The sequence below is a fragment of the Cynocephalus volans genome, chromosome 8 (genome assembly GCF_027409185.1).
Source record: "Cynocephalus volans isolate mCynVol1 chromosome 8, mCynVol1.pri, whole genome shotgun sequence".
NCBI classification, from domain to species: Eukaryota; Metazoa; Chordata; class Mammalia; order Dermoptera; family Cynocephalidae; genus Cynocephalus; species Cynocephalus volans.
Window position 1 is genome coordinate 123,786,263 of NC_084467.1, and position 23,957 is coordinate 123,810,219.

The 23,957-nt window shown below is 40.1% G+C and overlaps 1 pseudogene; it reads left to right on the forward strand.

Annotated features, from left to right (window-relative positions):
* The window catches only part of LOC134384373 (flavin-containing monooxygenase 5-like), a 155,060-nt pseudogene extending 131,724 nt beyond the window's left edge, over positions 1-23,336 (forward strand).
* Positions 23,337-23,957: the final 621 nt, after the last annotated feature.

Below are 23,957 nucleotides of genomic sequence, written 5' to 3' on the forward strand. Positions count from 1 at the left end.
GATACACCATATTAGTAAACTCAAACACAAGGACCATATGATCATCTCTATAGATGCTGAAAAAGCATTTGATAAAGTTCAGCACTCATTCATGACAAAGACCCTCTATAAGTTAGGTATAGAGGGAAAGTATCTCAACATAATTAAAGCCATATATGACAAACCCACTGCCAATATCATCCTGAATGGGGAAAAGCTGAAAGCTTTTCCTTTAAGAACAGGCACTAGACAAGGATGCCCACTCTCACCACTTCTATTCAACATAGTGTTGGAAGTACTAGCCAGAGCAATCAGAGAAGAGAAGGAAATAAAGGGCATCCAGATTGGGAAAGATGAAGTCAAACTGTCCCTGTTTGCAGATGACATGATCCTATATATCGGACAGCCTAAAACCTCTACAAAAAAACTGTTGGAATTGATAAATGATTTCAGCACAGTAGCAGGATACAAAATCAACACACAAAAATCAGTAGCATTTCTTTTCTCCAATAGTGAACATGCAGAACGAGAAATCAAGAAAGCCTGCCCATTTACAATAGCCACCAAAACAATAAAATACTTAGGAATTGAGTTAACCAAGGATGTGAAAAATCTCTATAATGAGAACTACAAACCACTGCTGAGAGAAATTAGAGAGGATACAAGAAGATGGAAAGATATTCCATGCTCTTGGATTGGAAGAATCAACATAGTGAAAATGTCCATACTACCCAAAGTGATATACAAATTCAATGCAATCCCCATCAAAATTCCAAAGACATTTTTCTCAGAAATGGAAAAAACTATTCAGACATTTATATGGAACAATAAAAGACCACGAATAGCCAAAGCAATGCTCAGCAAAAAAAATAAAGCTGGAGGCATAACACTACCTGACTTTAAGCTATACTACAAAGCTATAATAACCAAAACAGTATGGTACTGGCATAAAAACAGACACACTGACCAATGGAATAGAATAGAGAATCCAGAAATCAACCCACACACTTACTGCCATCTGATCTTTGACAAAGGCACCAAGCCTATTCAGTGGGGAAGGGACTGCCTCTTCAGCAAGTGGTGCTGGGATAACTGGATATCGATATGCAGGAGAATGAAACTAGATCCATACCTCTCACCGTATACTAAAATCAACTCAAAATGGATTAAGGATTTAAATATACACCCTGAGACAATAAAACTTCTTAAAGAAAACATAGGAGAAACACTTCAGGAAATAGGACTGGGCACAGACTTCATGAATACGACCCCAAAAGCACGGGCAACCAAAGGAAAAATAAACAAATGGGATTATATCAAACTAAAAAGCTTCTGCACAGCAAAAGAAACAATTAAAAGAGTTAAAAGACAACCAACAGAGTGGGAGAAAATATTTGCAAAATATACATCTGACAAAGGATTAATATCCAGAATATATAAGGAACTCAAACAACTTTACAAGAAGAAAACAAGCAACCCAATTAAAAAATGGGCAAAAGAGCTAAGTAGGCATTTCTCTAAGGAAGATATCCAAATGGCCAACAGACATATGAAAAAATGCTCAACATCACTCAGCATCCGCGAAATGCAAATCAAAACCACATTGAGATACCATCTAACCCCAGTTAGGATGGCTAAAATCCAAAAGACTCTGAACGATAAATGCTGGCGAGGCTGCGGAGAAAAAGGAACTCTCATACATTGTTGGTGGGACTGCAAAATGGTGCAGCCTCTATGGAAAATGGTATGGAGGTTCCTTAAACAATTGCAAATAGATCTACCATACGACCCAGCCATCCCACTGTTGGGAATATACCCAGAGGAATGGAAATCATCAAGTCGAAGGTATACCTGTTCCCCAATGTTCATCGCAGCACTCTTTACAATAGCCAAGAGTTGGAACCAGCCCAAATGCCCATCATCAGATGAGTGGATACGGAAAATGTGGTACATCTACACAATGGAATACTACTCAGCTATAAAAACGAATGAAATACTGCCATTTGCAACAACATGGATGGACCTTGAGAGAATTATATTAAGTGAAACAAGTCAGGCACAGAAAGAGAAATACCACATGTTCTCACTTATTGGAGGGAGCTAAAAATTAATATATAAATTCACACACATACATACACACACACACACAAACCGGGGGGGGGGGGAAGAAGATATAACAACCACAATTATTTGAAGTTGATACAACAAGCAAACAGAAAGGACATTGTCGGGGGGGGAGGGGGGGAGGGAGAAGGGAGGGAGGTTTTGGTGATGGGAAGCAATAATCAGCTACAATGTATATCGACAAAATAAAATTTAAAAAAAAAAATAAAAAAAAAAAAATAAAAAAAAAATAAAAAAATAAAAAATAAAAAAATAAAAAAAAAAAAAAAATTTCTCATGGAAATTCAAGTTCATGGAAAAGTATAATTAAAAATAATGTGAATATTTCCTTAAACTTTTTGAAGTACCCTTGTATCTCCATTTCATTAAAGTTGGTGTCTGAAGTTTTATTTTGTTCCTTTGTTTGGATTGTGTTTTCCTTTTCATTGACTCTTTCTGTTGGAATCTACACATTACAAAAAGCTGCTACCTCTCATAGTCCTCATGAATTGGCCTCATATAAGAGAAGACCTTCACCAATCAACCTGGCTAGAGCTCCTGTGGGCCTCTCAAACCTTCAATGGTTTGAGAACCTTCAATAGATGGCTAGTCCAGACTACCATCTTTGTTCTCAGCAGTGTGCAGGTGTCTGGAGTACATGAGGTCCCATCAGCTCTCTGCGACAGGTGGGACAAAAGTCAATCCCTTGGGTATCTCCTGAAAAGGTTGAAGTGCTAGATGCACAGTCCAACTCTTTCCCTCTCCAGGGAGAAGCTAGAAGCTGTTTTCTTGTTGTTGTTGTTTACCTGCTTACTCTTTGCCAAGCTGGAAGAAGGAGCTGTGGTAAATGCCCACATTATTGTTCAAACCTACACTTTGTTCTCCACAGCATCCAGGGGTCTAGTATATGCTAAGCATCATCGGCACTCTGAGACAGGCAAAACTAAAGCTTGTCCCTTGGGTAGCACCAGAAAAACTTCAGGTGTGGTCCAACTCCTTTACTCCTCAGGAAAAAGCTGGGCACTGGGAGTTCCATCCTGATTATATGACACTGTGTTGGGAATGGGAATATGGAAAGAGAATGTCTTCATTTTCTCTACCAGTTTTAATGTGGCTAGTTTTGCACTTGCCCAGAATGCAGGAGACTCTCACCTAGTTTCTGGGTGTCTTGCAAAGGAAATTAATCCCTGAGTTGTTGTTGAATCCATGCGCCTGTGGGAGACAGAAGCTTTCTATTCTGCTGTCTCGCTGACATCACCCTTCCTTTTCTTATAGATGAAGAATGGAGACCCAGAGAGGCTACATAATTGTTTATGTATGTACAACTGGTTGGGGGAAGATTGGACTTTGAACCCAGGCCTGTCTAAAAAATGCATTTATCCTGTTAAACTACCCACCCTTTTACAAGATCATGGGAGCAGTAAGGACTGGAAAGATGGAGAAACAAGAAAGTAATGTAGAGAAATATTTTTTTCTTATTGTAAAAATGCTCTAATTGTCATAATGAAAACTTAACATCACACCGTAAGCTCCTTGAAGGATGAAATTGTGTTCTACTTTTGATTCCCACTATATAACACAATATCTGGTATATGGTAAGTACTTAATAACTGTTTATTTGATATATGAATATAACTATTTTATAGTTTATATATTCTAATGTGGCTTCTTATTATTCAGGTTCACAGATATTCATTTATTGAATAGGTATTTATTTAGAATCTGTTATGTGCCAGGTAATAGTTTACCCTGCAGGGTTATAGTTTTCAACAACAAAAGAAACAAAGTTCCTGCTCTTATGGAGCCGGCAAACAGATTTTTTTAAAATGTGTGTATGTGTATGAGTGCTATCTACACAAATATATATGTATATAGATATAGATAGACAGTCATTTAAGTTGAAGGCTGGCACAGAAGATGCCTGTGTCAAATCTAGAAGAAAAAGCATGCTAGGCAAGGTGTGTATATGTGCAAAAGTGTGCTTGAGGAGCAGCAGAAAAGCCAGTAGGCTGTTGGAATTGAGAATGATTCCAGCGTGTTTGAGGAACAGTAAGAAAGTGAGTAGGCTTGAAAGAAGGGTGAGAAGAGTAGTATGAGGGGTCAGAAGGCTAGCAGGGGTCAGATCAGGCAGGGGCTGGGTTTTATTTTGAGGATGATGGGACGCCATTAGATGGTTTCAAGCAGGGAATGGTGTGATATGATTTACATTTTTAACAGCTGACTAGATAATGTGCAGAGAGTGGACTAAAGGGATTGAAGTAGATTGGAAAGACTCGTTTAGAAACCTTGCAGAAACCCGGGCAGAAAGATATTAGTGGTTCAGACCAGGGTGATGGCAGTGCAGCAGTGATAAAGAGAAACGGGCAAATGTTAGATATTTTTGGGAGGCAGAGTCGATATGATTTCCTCTTGCATTGGTTATGAGGGTTGAAGGAGTGAAAGAAATCACGGAAGGCTTCTAGTTTTGGGTAAAGCATTTGGGGAGATGATATTGCTATTTGATGAGGTAAAAGATGGTAGGCGTGGGAAGCAAGTTGGAGGGGAAAATAAGAGAGATGCTGTAGTACAAGCATGTCACCAGAGACTAATTGAGCACATAATGATAATGGCTGCCACTTATCTAAAATGTGAGCATGTGTCTTAGTACCCACATTTTATTGATAATCTTACTGAGGCTAAGAGAGATTAAAGAATGTGCCCAAGATCATTTGATTAAGAAGAGGAGGAGCCAGGATTGGAACTCAGATTGTCCAACTAAAAGGATCTTTTTTCATTAAACGGTACTGCCTTCCAACATGAACCAGTGTATCCCCGAGGTCTCCATCCTGTGTCCCAGATTTTTACTGGATTTTCTGCCCCCTGCTCTTCATTCAATGTAACCACCTGTAGTTAGGAAGGAAGAGGTTATGCAGGAAGTGGCCATGTTCAATTAAACTCAACAAAATCCATTAAACACAAACTAATCATTGATCCTGTGGAAGGTCTTTGTGGGGAGTATATACAAAGAAAAAACAGGCCCTACCTTCAAGGCACTGTAGAAGTGAAAGACTTTTCCTTTTTTCTTTTTTTCCCAAGCAACGGAGTGAAATGCTTTAAGAAGCAGAGAGAGGGAAATCCTGATAGAAGGTGGAACAGGCAGGGATAGGGGAAGTTTCCTGGGTTGGCACTAGCGTTTGAACTGGATCCCAAAGGAAGGGCAGAGGCTGTGGGAGGACTGGCACTTTACACCAGAGAGATAGCTTGAGCAAGGGCAAGAGGGGTCAGCTGGATCTGGAACATAGGAGTGGTGAGGAACACTGGTTATAGCATGAAAACTGCAGCAAGAACACCTCAGTCTTAGGCTCTACCACTGACCTCTCATGGGACCTCACACAAGTTAATTAACCTCATTGAGCCTCAGTTTCCTTTTTTGTAAAATGGCGATAATAGCATCTACTCCACAGGGTTCTCATGAGATAGAAATTACTTAATGAATGAACTGCTGAACACAGTTCCTAGCTCATATAAAACGCCATAGGTCACCTGTGGATAATTGCAGGGGAAAGAACGTGAGAAAGTTGGAACCAAGTCTTGGAGAGCCTTGAATGCTATATCAAAGAATTTAAACTTTACTCTGCAGGCTGCAGGGATCCATCAAAGAGTTATTGAATAGGGAAGTGACATGAGTAATACTTCCAAAGATAATTCTGGCTGCTATATGTAGAAAGACAGGAAGCAGGTGACCAGTTAGAAGCCTCATGAAGACACATGGAAACTTTTATGAGATCCTATGAATGTGTTTTGCTTTATATTTCCATTCACTCACAAATATTATAATTATAGATCAAAATGAATCAAAGTCTGATTTAGCATGTTGCAAAAGGGGCTATGGCTGGATGTCTTTAATAAGGGAAATATTTTAATTTTTCCTGGAAACGCTTCAACACTGGAAATTCATATAATGTAGAAACATCACACTAGCTAAGACTGGGGGCTCACCAAATAAGACAAATTTCTGTGCAAATATTTTTCCAAAGTATAAGGAAAGGGGTCACTCTCCTTTTCAGAAATGAGGGCAGGAATAATATCAACAGGGGCACAGGAGAGAACAACCTTTGTTTTTTGAATAATCAGATTAACCCAGAAGCAACCACCACCCATGCAGAATTTTTCTCCCAGGCTGCCCCTAACAGAAGATAAAAACAGAGATGAGTAAGGTGATCAGCACACTTTATTCTAAGCTTAAGGGTACTTGTGTCTCTTTCACCACAGTGGCTCTCTTAGCAAATTAATTTTCTCTTTCTTTTTAATCTGAACTAGTGAGGGTTTTTGCTCATAAATGTTTCTTGAGCAACTTTAACAATAACTCATAGGAAAATAGCTTTAGCAAAAATAGAGCAAACTGATTCAAGAACACAAAACTTGCTCTCTGCAAATATGTAAAACCATTTGCTTCTTTGAGCATCCATAGAAGTGAGTGTGCAGAGTTCCAGAGTCCAGAGTATGATCAAAGCTGAGAAATAAAGTGTGACCGGAGGAAAGAACTGCCTGCAAAGGTGTGCACCTGTTTGATCTGATGACTGTGATCAGATTTAATATATCACCTGAGAGAATGCTTACTTTCATTGTTTTAACTATTTACTAATGTGATTTTTAAAAATAAAGCAAGCATTCACTGTTATCTTGTAACACACATCTTCACAATATAGTCTCCTAGACAGGAAGACAAATAATGATGTGTGGCTTGATATGTTCGACTGTGACTGAACTTTAAGTGAAAAACTGATCTTAATTACCTCATAAATTTCTGGCAATGATTTTTTGAATTCAAAATGTGCACACTGTGTCAAGAGAATCAGATTTTAGCGATTGTATTAGAATGTGAGGTATCTGATTTGTAAGGCTATACCTTTGTCTATCACCAGACACTGACTGAAGTCATTGTGACTCTTTCATTTCTTTGATAAATGATGGAGTCCCAAGAGGGGTGACTTTCTTGCAGTCTCCTTACTTAAGCTCATATCTACACACATTTTTTTTTTCACAATTTCCTGTTTATTTGTCCTGCTGTTAACACAGTAAGTTAATAGCCTCTGCCTTACCATTCCATTTCTGTGCCTATGATCATAAAAAGCCTGATGGATCAATATGAGGCTTTTAATGTACTTTTTCTGCCATTTTCATTAAAGGTTTGCAGGCAGAGTATTAAAATGCAGTTGAGACATAATCTCTTTTGAGCTTGGTTTCCATAAAGTGCTTCCTGGGGAGAGTGAGGGTCTCCAGCAGTACGGCTCTGCACTTGGTGGCTTTCATAAAATAGAGAAAGGGAGTTTCCGCTCCAGCAATTTTATGGGACTTTTTCTTTCTCAGGGATTAGAGAATATTGAACAGATGTTTACCACATCCACCATGTGCATTCTAAAGCACTGTCCTCATTTGAATGCTTAATTCTCATTGTGAGGCACGGTTCAAACTGATAAAAGTTTATTCCAGTGCACATCTGTGGTGTGCTGGCAAGTGGTTAACAACAGGCTCTGGGGGCGGGGGATGGCCCTGATTTGTAGTGGGTGCTGAGTTCTAAGGTATAAATATTCCCATCAAAACCAATTTCAAGCTGCCGAATGATGTAATTGAACATGGACTTGGGAAGAGACGCACAGTAGCACGTCATTCTGTAGTAGTTCCACCATGCAGACACAGTACCTAGAAATAGCCTCATGGGTATGGATAATTGTAAAATGTAGCTGAACAATTAGAAAGTGGTGGGTTTTAGTTTTTAACTATCTTTATTTTTATTAAAATTTTATTTGGTTATAAGTTTATACCATTTAATGAGTTTAACAACTGTCTTGCAAAATTCCTGGAAACTTAACAATTGGGTCTGACTGGCTGATCCCGGAGGGATAATATGCCTGCTTTTCTGAACAAAGTATCCTTTTTTTCTAGGTAAATGATTACTTCTACAATGCCTCTGGCCCTTAGAGGAGAAATCCCTGCAGCCATTTTCTGTAAAGATGGTTACACTTACCAGAAGCACTCAGTAAAGCAAAGCCAGTACGCAGTCATGATTCAAAGGGCAGACGATCTGCACAAAGTATTGGGAAGGTTTTGGGCAGATTCCACCACCGGTGCTGGCTTCCACAGCCATGACCCAGCCAGCAGTGGTGTTTTACCATGAGATGATGGAGAAATTATGCAATAGGAGTTCAATAATTCTGCCTCGAAATTCGGCTTAAGTAAGATGTAATATGTACTCATTCTGTTACATTCTATTTATTTATCCCGTCCTCCTCATGGACGCTTGGGTAGAGAATTTGACTTTAGACCAATAATAACAGCATTTCACCATTACCCTTGCTTTAAGTGTGTATTTTAGTACCATTTACTGAGGTAAAATTGTCTTTGGTAATATATTCATTTATTCATTCACTCATTCTTCACGTATTTATTGGGTCCCCATATGATATGCAAGGTGTGATATTAGATACAGCATATTCAAAGACAAACTAGTCCCTCTGTCCTGGAAGTCACGGTCTAGTGGAGAGATAAATACGTGTAAATATCATAATTTAACATGCCAATTGATAGTTTAGTACAGAAATAAATAAAGCTTTATGTGAGCAACAGAGGTGAACAACAGATTAAGATTTTTAATAAACCTCTTTCTGAAAAAATTGAGGGACTAAATAATAGTTTAAAGAAATATCCCAAGAGGTGCATGAGGAAGAAAGGACTCAATATTTTCGGCTACTTTTAGTTCCTGTGCTGATTCCTGCTCCCGTTTTTGTAGAGCCCCTGCTGACAGTGGCAGCTGAGTTGGTTAGTAAGCACCCTTTGTCAGAGGGGCTCAGTGGGACTCAGGTTAGACCTAAGTCATGGCACAAAGTCCCAACTAGCTAGCTCAAGAAAATAGGATTATTTCGGCCGAGCCAGTGGCGCACTCGGGAGAGTGCGGCGCTGGGAGCGCAGCGACGCTCCCGCCGCGGGTTCGGATCCTATACAGGAATGGCGGGTGCACTCACTGGCTGAGTGCCGGTCACGAAAAAGACAAAAAAAAAAAAAAAGAAAAAGAAAATAGGATTATTTCAAAGATACAGAGAACCAAACACAGCAGTTTTGAAAAGCCAAGGATGCTCTATTTCATTCTCAGGGGCTGGGAACACTGCCAGTCTGCTTCTCTCTTTCCATACCATTCTGCTCTCTCTCTGCTGGTTGTTGTTCTCACTTTATCTTACACTCAGCCCATAAGGGCTGCCCTAGTCTTCTCTGTAACATGGTAACTCTCCACATGACATCCTTTTGACTCTCCCTCTCCCTGTTAACCCTTGAAAAATTAGGAGCTCATCCCTGGTCCAGGCAGCTGAAACCAGAGCTGGGAAAAGATACTCTGTCCAGAGCATGAGTGTTTAGGACAGCAGGGGATCCAGGCAGGAATTCCCCACAAGGAAGTGGGATGGGTGGTTATTTTCTCATATGGAGGGCAGGTCCCAGGAGCACTGGGCCAAGCACCTAACCAGAAGTCAAACAGCCTATGCACTTGCCCTGGCTTCACTATTTGCTACTTACAGACTTTGAACAAGTGACAGCTCGTCAATGAGTGATGATTTACCTCATCAGGAACACGGGACTGTAGTCATACCTGCCCTTGCCTACTTTCTCTGAGGACCACATTGAAAAAAATAAAATAAAATAAAAGCTTAGTAATGTGTAGTAAGATAGCTAAGCAAGCTAAACATGGAACAAATGTAAGATTGCTTTGGAACTTTATCTATGTACATTTTCAGAAATAGTGGCAACATGGGCAAGTTCAGAGGCAAAGCATAGAGGAATTTCCATAAAAAATGGTAGGCAGAAGAGGGAAGCAAGACCAGGCAGAGCAGGACCTGAAGACACTGGTTCAGAGACAGCTAGAGCATGTGGATTCCAGAAGCCTCTGCCTCCTGCTTGTTCAACTACTCTGTCTCTTCTTTTAATGCTTTTCCTCCATCTGGCCCAGAGACTTTCAGGAACAAGAGCAAGAGAAAAACAGGAAATTGCTCAGGCTCTTTCCGCTTTGCTGCCCTGTCTTATTGCTCCCTGAGGTAATGCTTAGAGAGCCTGTAACCTGCCTGAATGAAGGTACAGGAGAGAGGTTTAAAAGCTAATGTCCTAAAATATTATCCAGGCACACATTCTTTCTCCCCTGCTCAGAGATAACTTAGGAACCAAGAGGGGCTGGCCCGTCACTGATTCCATTGGGGAAAGGTTGGGAAAGTCAGGAGCCGACCAAAGCTCTAGGACATTGGATTATTTCTGAAAAAAATAATTGTTGGAAGTCTTTGCTGACATGGAGGTTTTTAACCATTCAGCCTTAATTACCTGGATTTTCAGTGCTGATGAAGTTCTCTGTTCCAGATGATGCAAAGGAATGTGGAAAAGAACAGAGTTGCAGTGATCAGAGCTGGGGTCAGTGGTCTGGGACTGCTTGGATGAAGGGCTGGAGCCCACCTGTCTTGAACAGTATGATGACTTTGGGGGTGTCTGGAGAGCCCAAGAAAGTCCAAATGTTCTTGTGATGGAATGCAGTGCACATCTAATCTGCAGTCCATCAAGTGTAAAACCAGAACCTACTGTGTGATAGGAACTCTGCTCCCTGTGGGAGATAGAAAGATAAACAGGACCCATTCCTGGCCCTCAGAGTTCATGCTAAAGAAAAGAAGGCATGGGCACAGATCATTACAGTACAAGGCAGAGAGTGCTCCATGCTGAAGAGGGTGTCCTGGAGGTACTGTGGGTGCACAGGACAGGGGTGGGGGTGGGTTTGCTTGTGGGGAAGGGACAGCCTGAGGTGAGGAAAGGGCCCTGGAATAGGAGACTAGAACCTTCAGCTGGAATCCTAACTTTGGGCAATTCTTTAAATCTCTCTGAGCCTTAGCTTCCTAATCTATAAAGAGGCCAGTAATCAGTTCTTCACAGGTGACCTCTGTGAGAACACGTCAACCTTGTCGTTGGTTACAGAGGTGGTATTCAACAAATCTCCCTCTTTCTCCCTTCCTTCCTGGAGGAAGTAGCAATGGAGTTGGAGATCATCATGTTTGGAGGAGCATTTTGGTGCTGCTAGATCCTGCAGAAATGGCAGAATGCATTTTATGAAACTGAGCTCCAGATCATAGAAAGTCCCCCTTACATGGAGAAAAGAAGGACTTTACTGGGTTTGTAGAGGGCACTGTCTGGGACATGAGTAGGAACAGTTAGGGCTTGGGAACAAGTCAATATGAAGAACCAAACATCCAAAACTCTTATAAGTCTCTGGCCTCCCGCAAAACTGAGGTCCTGGCAGGTCAGACTCAAAGGTCGGCTGAAAGGAAGCTTTACATCTGGTCTGCTGACCCTCCTGGGCTGGCATTGATTTAGTTCCCCTCTAAATGTATTTCTTTTCCTCCCTACTCAGCTGCAAAGGGATTTTAGTTTGGAGGCTTGAGAAGACGCTTCGGTCCAACCCTCTAGAGTGCAGCGAAGTGAAAGCATGAGGTGTAGGTATTTGAAGGGGAGGTGCTGAGGGTAGGAAATCCGGCATTAACAATGAGTCAAAAAAGAGAATTTTGTCTCGTGGTTGGCTCCACTGAAGTTTAACCTGAGTGGAGGTTGCTGGGTACCTAGGTCCTACCAGATAATCTCAAGAAGGTCCTAGGATGGTGAGGGTCTGGGACTGTGCTGACTGACACCAGTGCCCTAGGGGTGAGTCAGTAATGAGCTCTGGGGCAAGGGAATGATGCTACTCAGAGGTCCCCCTTCTGCCTCAGAGTCTGACAGAGAAGTGCTGGAAGATGCAGGTCAGAGAAAGCATGCAATACAGGTCATCCTCTGACAGAACATTCCAGTGGAGTCTGCCTTGCAGGTATCAGAGAAGTCTAACAGCAGGGCAGACTTACCCGTGCCTCTTACAGCACACTCTTTCTCTACTGTATTATTTATCAGACCTCGTTGGGAGTGTTTTCCTTTACTTTCTAAAGGAGAAGTCAGAAGAGAGGAAGCCCACACCTACAGATCTGTGACCACCAACACTTCCAAGGAAATACCCTGCTTCAGTGACTTCTCCATACCCGATCATTTTTCAAATTATATGCATACCTCAGAGCTCCTGGAGTATCTGAGGATATATGCCAAGCACTTTGACCTTGTGAAATACATCTGTTTCTGGGTAAGATTTAATCGTTTTGTCATCTTGACCCTTGAGAATCTGATGAGGGCAGTTGTCACCCTTCTCAGAAATGGGCACATAAATTCAACATTTCTTATGCAATTCCAGGAAATTAAATTCCCTGGTTTAGAAACACTGACCATTAAATTAGAGGCAGTGTTGTGTTTATTTGCAAAAGCTTGTTGCCTGTATAGTGGTGCTTCGTGAATATCAAACATAACTTTCTCACTCGGCATTTTCCTTTCACAGTGTCGTACTATTGTTAAAAATCCCCTTTACAAAGGGGTCTCTTTCTGGGTTAAATAAGTTAACACATAGAGAGCACTTAGGTTGGTGCCCATCCTAAGGTAAACTCTCAGCACCTCTTAGTTACCATTAACATCATCATCATCATCATCATCATCGTCATCATCAATTTCTCTAGACTCATAGAAACTTAAACTTGAAACGGCTGTGCCAGGCTTTTTTCTCATACAGTTTATTCATTCTGAAGGATGGACGTCTAGTCTCTGCTTGATTACCTCCCACAGCAGGTTGCTTACCACCTCACAGGAGAGTCTGATTTACTGTTAGGCAGCATTTAATGAGTCTGGCATAGATCTCTAAAAAAGACAACCTTTGAGCATGTGTCCGTGGAGTTATCTATCTCTCATTTTTCTGTTAGTTTACCCATATGGTCATCCATTTGGAAGACTTGAAATCAAGGGTGTATTGGCACATATGCGTAAGCTATATGGCCAAGGGAAAAATGTCAAGCAACAGGTATAAAGGAAACCAATTAACTTATTTATTACTCACTGCTCAATTTTCATGGGAACTGTGAAAGAATTGTAAATGAGACTGAATAGCCAAAATATGGAACCAACCTAAATGTCCATTGATGGATGACTGGATAAGGAAAATGTGATATATATACACAATAGAATACTACTCGGCCATAAAAAGGGAGGAAATTCTGCCATTCACAGCTACATGGATGTGCTTGGAGAAAATTATGTTAAGTGAAATAAGCCAGGCACAGAGGGAAAAATACCACATGTCCTCACCTATAAGTGTGAGCTGAGAAAGAAAGGAAAGGAGAGAGAGAGAGAGAGAGAGAGAGAGAGAACCATAATAAAACATTGAACTTTCAGAAGGAGAGAACAGACCTATGATTACTAGAGGTGGGAAAGAGGGAGGGAGAGGAGATTAGGGAGTAGTTGGGTAAGGAACACAAAGAATAATTACGAATTGTAATGATGAACATGCTAATAATATTGATGTGATCATCCCATAACTATACTGATAGTCAATTGAGAGTCAACATACTATATACTGATAGTCAACTCTGTACCCCATAAACACGTATAATCATTTTTTTTCAATTCAAAAAATAAAATCAATTGTTTCAATTCAAAAAATAAATTTAAAAAAATTTAAACATAGGATAGTCTGCAAGGAAAAGATTATTCAGAATTCACTCTTCCTGCTATCTGAGAAATAAACTGATGACCTCTGTGGGTCCTGATTTAGTGCTCTGGTTTCAGGAGGCAGCGGAAGGAGATGGTCACAGGACAGCCATTTGTCCTTCTGTTCTCAGACAATGGTGGGCATGTGAGGAAGCATCCTGGTTTCTCTCCCTCTGGCCGATGAGAGGTTAGGGTGGAGGCTGAGAGGAAGCAAAGGGCATCTGTCTTTGAGGCAGTCCTGGGCAGGGGCCATCACTGGCCCTCATTTGCCACTTCAGCTTTTCCCACGTGTAAGTGATTTTCTCATCTCAGGGAATCTGAAGGGTGGAGGAGTAAGTTACACAAAGCACAGGAAACGCTCCTCATTTATAATGGTCTGTGGTTAAGTAAAGTGGATTTAAAATTCTCTTCATAATGGCAAACAATGTCACTAATCTAAATCAATAACTTCTCTTAAAGAAAATCTGACTTCTGTTGGTTTTTCAGTTTCATAAAGGAAAGAACCTGTTATAATCCGAATGTCCAAGCCAAAACCACTGGCACAGAAGACAGGCGTCTGTCTCAACACGGGAGAGGCATCCATCTGTTTTACCCTGTGTTATCAGACCACACCTGGAGTATTGTTCGCTGCTCTCTTTTTATTTTTTTTTAAAACTTTTGTTTACTTATTTATTGCTCTTTGACGAAAAGGAATATCATTAGAGGAGAAAAACCACAATGGTAAAGAGTCAGGCAGAGGCAGCAGAATAAATGTTTAAAAGTCACTGAAGCTACTCAGCTTGGAGGACACCTGTTGGGCAGGATGACTTCGTTGAGGGAGGGAGAGTACGACAGCTGTCTTGACTACAGCGTGACCATCACACGAAAGACGAAGTCAATACTGTGTGTTCCTCTTGGGCAGGACAAGAGCTGGTAGGTAGAGAGAAAATAAAATAAGAAGGGATTTTCTAACAAGAGGTAATGTCTTACAGTGAAATGGTCTGCCTTGTGAAGTAGTGAGTTTCTCAATTCAGGAGGTGTTTAAGCCGAAACTAATGACCATTAATGAGGGGTTTGTAGATCAATGGTTCTCAAACTTTAGTGTGGTAAGAGACCTTGTTAGATCAGATTGCTGGTTCCAGCTCCCTGAGATCCTTATTCAGCGTGTGTGGAGTGGGACCCAGGAATTTAAGTGGCCTTTGCCTGAGTTCCCAGGGGATGCTGCTCCTGCTGGTCTTTGGATCACATTTTGCACAGCAAGGCTCTACTAATACATAGTGCAAGATTGGACCAGATGGACCCTAATTTCCCAATTTTGAGAGTCCATGAGGATAATTATAAAAAAGCTGTAGTACGCTGTAAGAATTTGGGCATCACCAAAATAAATTTTTTCTGTAAAACTGTGTGTAAAATAACTTCACATGTTTACGGCAGTAAATAAGAATTTTGTCACATAAACTCAGCTGATGTTTGTGTAACATAGAGGGACCATTGGGAAAAAAGCTGAACAAGGTACTATATATGTTTTAGTTTTAAGTGAGTTTACTATTAGACTGCACAAGTGCAACTCAAAAGCTGATATAAGCTTTGCATTTCCTGAATCTAAACCACTATTTTCCTTTTTTTTTTTTCATTTAAGTAGGGATTGAAAATTTCAAATATTTACACTGTAGGGAACATAAGAGTCCAGAGGGATTTACAGGAAAGAGAATCCTCACAACTGTCATTGGGAATTCTGACCCTGATCTGGCTGTGAAGTTCAACAACACTGCAAAGCAGGGCTGTTTTCTTATAATAGCATCTTGTTGATATGGTAATTCTCCACCTTATGTGCAGATACACAAAGCATAAGATAACTAAGATTCAAGGGTTCTATTTATGGCTTTCCACTAGAGGAAAAGGTTTGAGAGAGGCTGGGCCAATGGATTTCCAATGATCCGACCAGGAATATTTGAGCCTTTTGCTCTTTGTCAAGATCTCTACTAGTTAACACAACTGTATTGTGGAAGACTACTTGGTCATTAAAAAGAACGAAGCACAATTTTATTTTTTTATTTTATTTTATTTTATTTTTATTTCTTGGATGTGTTTGTGGGTTTTTTTTTTTTAATTTTATTTTCTCGATATACATTGTGGCTGATTATTGCTCCCCATTACCAAAACCTCCCTCCCTTCTCCCTCCCCCCCCCAACAATGTCCTTTCTGTTTGCTTGTCGTATCAACTTCAAGTAATTGTGGTTGTTATATCTTCTTCCCCCCTCCCCGGTTTTGTGTGTGTGTGTGTGTGTGTGAATTTATATATTAATTTTTAGTTCCCACCAATAAGTGAGAACATGCGAAGCACAATTTTATGTACAGATAACAGAAGATATGAGTTGAAAAAACTTATGTTGTAGGACTGCATGCATTTGTGATCCCATTTATAGAAAAAACTGTATACCTATGGCTATACATGCATATGCAATTTCAGAAAGATTCAAGAAACTGTTAACGGTGGCTTCCTGTGGGGAGAAGGAATGTTTGTGGAGGGGGGAGGGAGTCTTTTACATTTCATGAGAGTGAAATACCTAACTAGTGAAATAAAATATACAGCATTGGATAATTAATTCAGACCATCACTCTGCTATCCTGAATCGTATGGTTTAGAAATATCTTTACAACCTGCAAAGAAGACACAGGGAGATTTAGAATGGTCTAGATAGGTGACAAATAATACAAATTTTCCAAATGGTTATTTAACAATATACTTACTTTGAGGTCAAGAAAAATTGGTGAACATGTGAAGTTGTGTTCGTTTGATATGGTGAACAGGTGCAAATAGATAATTGCTGGAAATGTGCTAAGGAATTGCACAATAATCGAAATGTGCACTGAGGGGAGCTAACACACCAGGGTAACCCATGTAAACCAAGGGTCAGTTTTGACAATGTGCAAGTGCGCCCTCTTCTGGCCACTCTGGGAAAAACGCAGCTATTTTACACCAACTATTTTACACCGTAGTCTTTCCTATGGTCCAAATCATTACTTCATTCCAAGAGGATTTATCTCTCACCTACGGTGTGCCGGGTACATATATGTATCACCAAACACGATATGAGTGTCTGTTGTATTATTCTCTACTTTTTTGTGTGTTTGAGATATTTCCTCATTCAAAAATATCTAATGTAAAGAGCAAAGAAAGGTCTGAAAAATAACATGACACAAATTTTATATTATTTTAAAGAAATTCTGATAGTAGTCTTTGGACTAATTAAACAATGTAAAAACATGTAATTGATAAAATATTGTAGCATTTTAGAACTTGGGGTTGCTGAAGAAATTATTTAGTTCAACCCCATTTATTTTAGAGCCAGGAAAACTGAGGTTCCAAGACAGTAACATCTAGTGTAAAGGCAAAAAGGAAATTAGAAATAAGGCCAGCACGCTGGGATTGCCTTCCTAGTAGATTTGCTACATTTCAACCTAAGAATAAAAGAAATAATCAAGTTTGGGTTTGTTTTTTTCTTTTTCATATTTAAGCAATGATCACTGACTTGACAAAGGAAACATAAGAACAAATTTATTAGAATAGAGAATCCAGAAATCAACCCACACACTTACTTCCATCTGATCTTTGACAAAGGCACCAAGCCTATACACTGGGGAAGAGACTGCCTCTTCAGCAAATGGTGCTGGGATAACTGGATATCTATATGCAGGAGAATGAAACTAGACCCATACCTCTCACCGTATACTAAAATCAACTCAAAATGGATTAAGGATTTAAATATACACCCTGAAACAATAAGACGTCTTAAAGAAAACATAGGAGAAACACTTCAGGAAATAGGACTGGGCACAGACTTCATGAATATGACCCCAAAAGCACGGGCAACCAAAGGAAAAATAAACAACTGGGATTATATCAAACTAAAAAGCTTCTGCACAGCAAAAGAAACAATTAACAGAGTTAAAAGACAACCAACAGAGTGGGAGAAAATATTTGCAAAATATACATCTGACAAAGGATTAATATCCAGAATATACAAGGAACTCAAACAACTTTACAAGAAGAAAACAAACAACCCAATTAAAAAATGGGCAAAAGAGCTAAGTAGGCATTTCTCTAAGGAAGATATACAAATGGCCAACAGACATATGAAAAAATGCTCAACATCACTCAGCATCTGGGAAATGCAAATCAAAACCACACTGAGATACCATCTAACCCCAGTTAGGATGGCTAAAATCCAAAAGACTCTGAACGATAAATGCTGGCGAGGTTGTGGAGAAAAAGGAACTCTCATACATTGTTGGTGGGACTGCAAAATGGTGCAGCCTCTATGGAAGATGGTATGGAGGTTCCTCAAACAATTGCAGATAGATCTACCATACGACCCAGCTATCCCACTGTCGGGAATATACCCAGAAGAATGGAAATCATCAAGTCGGAGGTATACCTGTTCCCCAATGTTCATCGCAGCACTCTTTACAATAGCCAAGAGTTGGAACCAGCCCAAATGTCCATCATCAGATGAGTGGATACGGAAAATGTGGTACATCTACACAATGGAATACTACTCAGCTATAAAAACGAATGAAATACTGCCATTTGCAACAACATGGATGGACCTTGAGAGAATTATATTAAGTTAAACGAGTCAGGCACAGAAAGAGAAATACCACATGTTCTCACTTATTGGTGGGAGCTAAAAATTAATATATAAATTCACACACACACACACACAAAAAAAAAAAAAACGGGGGGGGGAAGAAGATATAACAACCACAACTACTTGAAGTTGATACGACAAGCAAACAGAAAGGACATTGTTGGGGGGGAGGGGGGAGGGAGGAGGGAGGGAGGTTTTGGTGATGGGAAGCAATAATCGGCCACAATGTATATCGACAAAATAAAATTTAAAAATAAATAAATAAATAATTTTTTAAAAATTTTTTAAAAAACCAGAAAAAAAAGAACAAATGTATTTATTTTTTTAGAAATAAACAGTTATCATTGGTGTATTATCACTGCATTTTTCTTTTTTTATTGAAACCTAATTGAATATACATATTTGGGGGTACAGTGTTGAATATCAGTATTTGTGTGCAATATTTGATGATCCAATCAATATTATTAGTGTATTCATTATCACAAATCATAATTATTCTTTGTGTACCTCACCCAATTTCTCTCTAACTCCCCTTTCCTTCCCCCTTTCCCACCTTTAGTAATCATAGGTCTGTTCTCTCCTTCTGAAAGTGCAATGTGTTATTGTGGTCTTTCTTTTCTTTCCTTCCTTCCTTCCTTCCTTCCTCCCTCCCTCCTTTTTTTCTTTTAAGAGGAACACGCACAGGGCTGGGGAAGAGCTGCAGGTGTTCCTTTTCTTCAGCCCTCCATCAGTTCACAGACGAGCATCGTCAGCAGGATTTCCCAAGTGTGATGAGACCCAGAGCATGGCCCAAATGGCTGACAACAGAAGGCGTTGAAGATAAAGAGAGAACAGGAATTCTGTCTCCTGCGTGTTTTCCAGTCCTATGCAATGTTAACACAGTGAAGTGGATACCAGGTGGCCCTTACTCTTCATGGGTTCCTCGCCAATGCATTCAATCAACTGCAGATCAAAAATATTCTGAAAAAAAAAAATTGCATCTGTTCCAAACATGTACAGACTTTTCCCCCTTCTTATTATTTTCCTAAACAATACAGTGTAACAACTATTTACATAGCATTTACACTGTTTTAGGTATTATAAGTAATCTAGAGATGATTTACCGTGTACAGGAAGGTGCTATCATGATACTATGCCATTTTATATCAGGGACTTGAGCATTTGTGGTTTTTGGCTTTGGGGGAGGTCCTGGAACCAATCCCCCACAGACACAAGGGAAAATTGTTTGTGGTCATATTTACCAAAGAGGTCAGGCAACTTCTGTGTTCTTTCTCCTGCCCCACAACTGCCCCCACAACCCAACTTGGAACACACTCTTACTTTGTTCCAGGTGTTTCTTAGTGCCAGATGAGGGACTTGGATATTGAACCGTGTGTGGAAGACAATGTCCTTTTCACTTGTTTTCATGATATCAAGAAAACCGTGATGGCATTATGTTGAATAACTGGGCAGAAAACAACTTAAATTCAAGATTCAGTCATGCAAACTATGGCTTAAAGCCTCAGAAAAGGTATTCATGTTACCTTTTAGGATGCATTTATTTTGTCGTAAAGGACAAAAACAGACTTCTATACATAATAACCCATACACTTCCCTAATGAAACAGGATTGAAGATAATCACTCAGAATTTATTGACCTGTATTGTTCAGATAATTCTAACCATGGGTTGTCTGATTTGTCAGGCCAGAGCAACAAATGACAAGGGAAATACTGCTAGCTACTGATCCAATGACAATAGCCATAATAATGAACAGCACAGGAGGAGACATTAAAGCTGCATTCTAGCATGTGGGCAGTAATTAATGTGCTTAATGATGAAAATGAGTAATAGAAAAAGGTTAAGTTATGTTCATTGTACACAGTTTAAGAGTGAGATTGGAGTGTAGTAAATTTTAGAAATATTATCATCAAAACACAGAGTAAAACAGTAAAGGAAAAGGAAAAGAAAGATTTCCTTAGCTGTGTGAATTTCAGTTTCCTCAAAATTCTGATTGCATGGCAGTGCCAGGTGAATGAGGCTTTGCTCTATATAAACAACCACCTCCACTGTGTGAAATTCAGCTAAAGATCTCAGAAGAAAGAAAACGAGAGGTTGCTATGATAAATGCTTGATCAGAGCTGAAAATCAGGATCAAAGTTGAGGATGGACGCCCCAGATTCAGACTTTATCCATGCAGCGCTTGCAGTGCTGCACATAGGCTATGTCTAAGAGCCACAGTGGAAAACCAGGCAAAGACTTTTCCACTGCAGAACCAGAGCTTTGCCTTCCTGACTTTTTCCTTTTTTCAGTCTGAGAATGGCCTTATAGAGGAAGAGCAAAGAAAGAGGAAAAGAGTAGGAAAAGGAGAAACTTGGAGTCTTAACCTTTTCTAAAGACCGTTTTCATCTCATCTACGGAGACAGAAGGGAGAAAAAGAGTACCCAATAAAAATTTCCGGAAGGAATAAATACGTAAGTGAATGAAGAGAGACAAACACTAATTTGAGCTGTCTGCCTTGGTTTTGTAGATTTCTAAACTCTTGAGTGTCTATGACAACCTCCCCAGTGACATCATTTCTGGCAGAATAACAGTCAAACCCAACATGAAAGAATTCGTTTTTGAAGACTAGCACTGTAGAGAATATTGACATCTTCATCTTTGCCACAGGATTCACTTTCTCATTTTCATTGTTTGAAGATTCTGTGAGTATCGTTGATGACCAGTATCCCTATGTAATACTGCAATCCCACCTGATCTGGAAAAAACTTTGGCTGTCATTGGCTTAATCCAGCCAGTGGGAGCACTAGTACCAACAACGGAACTCCAAAGTCACTGGACCACTTGAGTGTTTAAAGGTAAGAGAACTGGGGTGGAATGAATTCCCATGATTTCTTTTTTGCTACTGCTAGGCACCCTGAACCAAAGAAGTGTCAGAATTAAGCCAGTTTAAATGAAAGCATAGGTCAATTCGAACCCAAATTATCATTCACTAATTTTTTTCTTTTAAAAGAATTCATTGTCCAACCAAATTTTATTTAGCTTAAAGGCAATAACACAGACAGATTTTCTTTTCTTTTTTTCTTTTTGGAAAATTTAGAAAGGCCTAGAAAAGAAAAATGGAAAAATCCATTTATAACAATTTTTACCAACCTGAAAGACTTCCCCATCCTGGTACATACTTTTCAAGCTCTCCATACAGCACAAAACCAGACAGAATCAGCAGCCAGCACCAGCTTTGCACCAGAGCTCCGGGTTCCATTTAAAATTTGTATTAAAATTCTTTCTGGGATAACATTTCTCCTTGATTCTTTTTCTTTTTATCTATTTTATGGGACCAACAGTAATTGAGGAACCAGAGAATGGAGAACATATTTTTCTCAGCAGGTCTCATTGACAGTTAGGAATAAAAACTCCATCTCTATCGTTAACAGGGAAAGGGAAAATTTAGGTATGCATTATCTTTCTAGAACTCACCTCTCACATCCTTTTAGTCAGTCTTGGAGAAGCTCAGCACTGGCATTCCCACTCTTTTTCTTTCCTGGATCCATACTCTCTGTCTTTTCCTGGACACACTCTCATGCTACGCCTCCTCTCATAGGACCGAACACATTGCCGTCCTCCAGGGACATGACGGCTGACGTCATCGGGAGAAGAGAGGCCACGGAGAAAAGGTAGAGTATTTAGCCTAAAGGCAGACAATTACTGAAAACAGGATTTATGGGGCCGAGAGATGTGGGGTCAGAGGAAAGCAAAACTGAGTGAGCTTTCAGACTCTAATGTCAGGAAGGCAGCTTTCAGGAATTTTCAAAGAAAAGATTGAAAACTCATTATTGCAGATACATCCTCCGTCTTTGGTTTTTACATTCAGATATAATTTAATTATTCTACAATCCCAGAGAAAACTTCTCATAATGTAGAAATAATAGAGACAAAACAGAAATTCACTTATGACATAAGTATCTCGGTGCTTACCCTGTGCTGGGAACTGTGCTGGTCATATGGGATAAAGATATTAAACATAGAACTCCCACCCACAAAGAGCACCCAGCTGATGGCTAGTTAAATGTTTGCTGACTGGCTGACTGGAAGAATAAATCTTCACACAAGCTAGGACTACAGATTTTTTCTAGGAGAATTTCTGAAGGTAGAAGGAATAATTTTAATGTTCTAATCAGGCGAAGACCTAAGGCAACTACGTATTTTCTAGGCTCCCTTTTTGTCATCTTTTAGGAGACTTTCACATTGGTCCATCTTTAGGTTTAGTAAAGAAGGAAAATAACCATAACACTTAGAACAGGACAGAAATTTAGCCAAATTCAACCTTCTGAAGCCAATTCTCCAAATAAATCCTCGGGGGATTGCAGTAAATATTTAAGTGAACTCCACACTGCTTACAGCACAGCTGAAAACTTCATATGCTTGAAGGAACAGGTCCAGAAAGTATACAAAGTACAGAAAAGCAGTGGTAAGAGCAGTCAGTCAGGGCAGGAGTGGCTGGTCAGAGTAAGTTCAGGTGGTCAGAGAGGACAAACTTGAACCTTGCCCCGAGGATAAAATTGCCTGTGCAAAAGGGGAGGAGAGACTGAGCATCCTAGGATCAAAAGTAGCCCCAGAAGCTATAAAGCCATCAATGCTTTCTTTTCTCTCTGCACAATCAGTGAGGGCCCTGTGGTTTGTTTTTAGGTGTACGCAGAGCCCAGGGCACAGGCTTCCGGAGGATTACATCAGCTACATGGACAAACTTGCCTCTCTGGCCGGAATGAAACACAGTTTGCTGTCTCTCTCGCTTACCAATCCCAAACTAGCTTTGGAGGTTTTATTTGGCCCGGGGACCCCATACCAATCCTGCCTGCAGGGGCCAGGGAAATGTGATGGGGTCCAGCCAGCTCTCCTGACCCAGAGAGAGTGAATTTCCAAACCCATGAAGACCCAGGTGGTCCATGAGGAGGACGTACCCCAATCTCACAAGCCAGCCTGGTTCCGGTTTTTCTGTGCTGGCCTGGCCACCTCAGCATTCGTGATGACCTGCTGTTAACAGTCCCTCCTGCTCTGTACGTGACAGAGTGGAGTAAAGGCAGAGGGTCCCGGGTGGCCCTTCCCTTCTAAAGAAACCCCTGCTGCCTTTGAGTGGCTTTATTCCCCCCACCTGGCCAGCTCCCAAAGAGGAATTTACTCATCACTAAAAGAGGATGTTTGGCTGGTTGTCACTGTCCTCTTCCATTAGTACTTATCAGTGCTCTCTGAATGCATGGCTCTGTACCCAGTGATGGAGGTCAGCGCACACTCATTGAGCATCACGTAAAAGATAGGCAGCATACGGAACTCTATTTGAACAGTATCTCTGTTCATTAAAAACACATCGTGGTTGCTTTGGCCAAATATCTCTATCTATCTATTCCCAGCAGAATGGAATTTGAAAGATACCTGTTCCTTTTACTGTATGGCGGGATCATTGTGTAATTGCAATTTCCAAACAATTACACAATATTCAACTAATATGTAAATAGATGAATGTTTATTCTAGTATGTGCCAGCCACTTTTCTAAGTGCTTTACATGTGTTATTTCATAAGCTTCACAGCACTATATATGAGAGGAATATTTAATTCCTTTTATGGAAGAAGTTAGTCCACATTGCCCCAGGTTGTTTAATTAAT